This window comes from Sorex fumeus, unplaced genomic scaffold (assembly GCF_029834395.1).
Source record: "Sorex fumeus unplaced genomic scaffold, SorFum_2.1 ptg000034l, whole genome shotgun sequence".
NCBI classification, from domain to species: domain Eukaryota; kingdom Metazoa; phylum Chordata; class Mammalia; order Eulipotyphla; family Soricidae; genus Sorex; species Sorex fumeus.
The window spans coordinates 2,116,220-2,121,475 of NW_026606091.1; the positions used below are offsets into that span (position 1 = coordinate 2,116,220).

Sequence of the window (5,256 nt, forward strand, 5' to 3'; positions counted from 1 at the left end):
TCAAAGATGGGGTGGTAATTATGAAAAGTGAGTAGGAAATGTCTTATGACACTTCTACACAGTCCAGAATGCGGCCAGCCTGGAGCTGGCGGTGGTTGGGTAGTAGAGGTTGGCTGCTGGGTCTGGGGTTCCCTAAGTTAAAACAGCCTGGTGCTGTTTGGTAGCACGATCACAGGACCTCATTTTATACTCTCATCTGGGAGGAGCTGCCTAAGATTATATAAAAATTAATTTTGAGAGCTGGAGGGTTAATGCAGCAAGTGAGATATTTGCCTTATACTCACCTGATGTAGGTTAATCCCCAATACCACATCTGGTCCCTTGTGTCTTGACAGGAGTGATCCCTGATCATAGAGCACAGATATCCTCAGCACCACAATGAGACCTTCTAAAATTGATTTTAAATGGATTTTAGACTAAACATAGTGTTAAAACTGTAACATTTCTAGAGGAGGCAATTGAATAACTACTTAAGCTTTTGATATTGAAAAAATGATATATAGTACAATATAAGAATAAAAATGAAAAGTCATACATCTACAATTCATTTAGGACATAATAATATACGACACACATTATTTCAATTTTTGAAAAATTGTGCTTTGGGATTTTATTACTATTTTAACTCTAGATGTTTGTCACTGTTTCTTACACAGCAAGCTGTATTTCCTTTTAAGTGTGTTATGTCAATATTATACTCCTAAAAGAAAAAAAAAACATTCACAATCTTAAAAGCCATTGTGATTTCAGTAAAATTCATTGAGCCTGGAATAAATTCTAAGCACTACTGAGTATGGATCAAAAATCAAAACACAAATCAAACAAATTAAATATTTCTCTAACCTAAAAATAAGTAAACAAAAAGAAATTGCAGTACATGAATCATGGAGCTGTCTCAATGACAGAGCAAATGTCTGGTATATGCAAGGTCCTGAGTTTATCACTGCACATCATTACCCACAGGGATCATCAGATTTGATTTGGAGAAACTCAGCAATGTAAGACTCAGCATAATAAAAATAGTCCTGGTTGGTGGTCCCTGAGTACCACTGGTGGAAAAGATTATCTATCTATCTATCTATCTATCTATCTATCTATCATTTATCATCTATCTATCAGCTATTTTTCAGACTCTATGCTTTTATAAATGTATTTTAACAAAAGATTCCTTAAAGATTCCTTCTAGATTTTGTCTCCTTTAGTAGGTCATAATAAATGCATTGAGTTTAATCTTTTCTATTCTGCAAAGTTATAATTTATCATATCAAAATTTTTAGAATGAAAGACATGTAAATTAATAATTTGGGGGGATGGCTGGAGTGATAGCACAGCGGGTAGGGCGTTCGCCTTACAAGCGGCCAACATGGCCGACCCGAGTTCGATTCCTCCGCCCCTCTCGGAGAGCCCGGCAAGCTACCGAGAGTATTCGATATGCCAGACACAGTAACAACAAAGTCTCCAATGGAGACGTTACTGGGCCCGCTCGAGCAAATCGACGACTTTAAATATTATATAAATTTATTTATGCTATATTCACTCATCATTTTTACACGAATGTACCCATTTTGATACAAAATAATGCCTACTAAACACCTAGCTCAGTCCTAAATCTTGGCCAATATGCCTATCTCTGATATGTCATAAAGTTATTGTGTGATGATTCTGTGCTTTATTTTTTTAAATTTTTTATTAGTGAAACACCATGAGGTACAGTTGTAGACTTACAAATTTTTGTGCATGGGTCTCAGGTATACAATGATAAAGTACCCATCACCCTACCAGTGCCCATTTTCCACCACCATGGGTCCCAGTATCCCTCCCACCACCATTACCCCATCCCACCCTGCCTCCGTGGCAGGTCATTCCCTTTGTTCTCTCTCTCCTTTTGGGTGCTGTGCTTTGCAAAAGAGGCAAACTTCTGCCCCTCTCTTTATGACTCATTTCCCTTAGCATGGTGCTTTCCACTTATAACCACTAGTATGTAAATTTCATGACTTTATCTTTTCAAACAGATACATAGCACTCCATTGTAAAGAGGTACCAAAGTTTCTTTAACCAGTCATCCGTTCTCTGGCACTCAGGTTTATACAGATTCTGGCTATTGTAAAGAGTGCTGCAATGAACTAACAAGTGCAGATGTCACATCGACTATACCTTTTTGCCTCTCTGGGATATATTCCCAGGAGTGGTACTGCTGGTTCAAATGGGAGCTCAATTTCTAACTTTTTGAGAATCGTCCATACTGTTTTCCAGAAGGGCTGAACCAGTCGGCATTCCCACCAGCAGTGAAGGAGAATCCCTTTCTTGCCACATCCGCGCCAACAGTGGTTGATTATGTTCTTTTGGATGTGGGCCTGTCTGTGTGGTATAAGATGATATCTCATTGTTGTTTTGATCTGGATCTCCCTGATGATTAATGATGTGGAGCATTTTGTCATGTGCCTTTTAGCCATATGGATTTCTTCTTTGAGAAAGTCTCTGTTCATTTCATCGCCCAATTTTTTCATGGGTTGGGTGTTTTCTTCTTGTGGAGTCCAACCAGTACTTTGTATATCCTTGCTATCAATCCCTTGTCAGATGTGTATTCAGCGAATATCCTTTCCCATTCTGTGAACTGTCTTTGTATTTTGGTTACTGTTTCTTTAGAGGTGCAGAAGCTTCTTAGTTTAAGATAGTCCCATTTATCTATCTCTGTTTTCACTTGCTTGGCCAGTGGCGTGACATCATTATATGACTGAAACATAAGCACAAAAGTTTGTAAGTCTGTAACTATAACTCATGGTGATTCACTAATAAAACATTTTAAATAAATAAATAAAATTTATTTTAAAAAAGTACCCTGTCAGCAGATACAATATTTCTTTTCCAATTAGTCAGAAAATGTTCATAGTTTGTATGTGCTCTCATTTGTGAATAAAATCCATTATTTGGCCAAGGCACTTCTAAAATAAATTACTAAATTTTGTGATCTAGGAGAAATAAAAATATAATTAATATTCTTTATTTCTTTTTCCTATACATAACTATTTTTTATTTTTCTATTCATAACGATTTTTATATTTGAATAAAAAGAAATGTAATAGTGAAAGACATATTTAGAAATATCGGTCTTAAGAGTCTTAATGGCTATCTTAAATATATGTGATTTTTTAAAATAATTTTATATATGTTTTACGGAAATTTATTTTATTTTTCTATGTCCTTATTTATGAGTTAAGTACTTACAAATGTACATCAAATTATGTTATATAACAAGAGAGAAAATATAAGTCCCAGAAAATGTAAAGACAAACATAGTATAAGACATCAAAGAACAATATATTCAATCCAAGAAAGCTTGACAAAATTTAATGTGTTAAGTTGTTTTAAAACATTTGAGTTGTTTTATAGAACCAATTGGGAACATTTACATGAAGAATTTGTCTCACTGTAGAGTGAGCTGTCACACTCAGAGAAAACAAGAAGTAGGCAAAGCAGTTCACTGGGAATGTAACATTTAGGGGTCTTGTGAGAAATTTTTAAGAAATGTTTAAAAAGTGTTTCACTTTAGAGGGTAGAAAGGATGTAATGTCCCTAAGAAGACAGATGAAGTTCGGCAGGAGGGAAAACACCAAAAGAAGTTGAATAGAGGTGATATAAAGCTACAGGGTTCCTGGAGGGGAGGAGGTGAGCATATCTGCTGTCAGAACTGGCGTGTTTGACATGGGAGGTTTGGTGCTTTCCCATGATAGCCTCAAGTCTTTAAAAATATTCTATTTGATTTGAGGTCATTTAAATGGAGTTTTGATCCCTGACCCAAATGCCTCTGTGTTTTGTACACAACGATATGTATTTGTTCAGTGTGCAAGCGTAGCGTTGATCACAAGTACTTTTTTGCTTTCTATGTTGTCCATGAGCCAGAATATATACACAAGAGTGGTTTGAAACATTAAATACTATCAGATTTTAAAAAGAAAAAAATCACTTTAAATATGCTAAATAAATAATAATATAGAAATGAGAAGATAATATAGATTGAATAGCCAGAGAATGATGATTATTTCAAGACTTCAGAAATCATGAATTGATTTTTTTAAACTTTTGGTCAATGGACTTCTGGTCTCCCTCTAGCTGCCATCTTGCATCCCTGCCTGTGTGCACGTAATCTCAGCTGGTCCGCTGAGAGTCTCTGAGCGCCAACCCTGAGTCCCCAGCGCGGCCCCATTTCTGGTCCAACAAGATGAAAGAAATGATGAACCAAGAGAAGCTCGCCAAACTGCAAGCCCAAGTGCGCATTGGTAGGAAATGAACTGCTCGCAGAAAGAAGGTGGTTCATAGAACAGCTATAGCAGATGTTAAGAAATTTCAGTACTCCTTAAAGAAGTTGGGTGTAAATAATATCTCTGGTATTGAAGAGATATTCACAAAACAAGATACAGTGATCCATTTTAATAACCCTAAAGTTCAAGCATCCCTGGAAGCAAACATTTTCACCATTACAGGCCATGCTGAGACAAAGCAGCTGACAGAAGCGTTTCCCAGTATCTTAAACCAAGTTGGTGCAGACAGTCTGACTAGTTTAAGGAGACTGACTGAAGCTCTGCCTAAAAATTTGGTGGATAGAAAATGATGAAGTTCCAGATCTTGTGGAGAATTTTGACAAGGCTTCAAAGAATGAGGCGAACTGAATTGAGTCAGCTTTTGAAGAAGATAAGACTTGAAGAAGTTACTGGGAGCTGCTATTTTATATTATAACTGTTTTTTTAAAATTTTGTTCAAGGATCTAATAAGATCTAGATCTAATATTTTTAAGCTCAAGCCCCTTGGACACTAAAGCTCTTTTCAGTTTTTACTTATATACAAGTCATTATTTGCAGCTAATTAAGCTGAAGAAGCCCGAGAATAAAGTTTAAAACAAAGGTTAATAAAGTTCTTTGCCTAGTTAAAAAAAATGGGCAATAGACCACCAGTACCAAAAACACTCGAACATTTATTATAAATATGTAGCCATAATTTTCCACTAAGGATATATACCAAAAATCATATATTTTTAAAGACTTCAAGAAAATATTTATGCTCATGAAAATGAGAGATATAAGACATACCCTTTGGGGTAGTAAGTATTAGTACAAAAAAGCAAGATAGAAAGAAGTTTGGGAGTTCTTTTATCTAAATGTTATTGTTCATTTGTTTATTTGGCTTTAACATTGAACTGGTGTAGAAAAAGTAGTAAAAAAAATCTTAAAAACCTTTCTAGTATAATATTATCTGATCACT

At 35.5% G+C, this 5,256-nt stretch overlaps 1 pseudogene; it reads left to right on the plus strand.

Moving 5' to 3' along the window:
* Positions 1 to 4,219: 4,219 nt before the first annotated feature.
* LOC130026509 (transcription factor BTF3-like) lies at positions 4,220 to 4,859 on the plus strand (annotated as a pseudogene).
* The last annotated feature ends 397 nt before the right edge of the window (positions 4,860 to 5,256 follow it).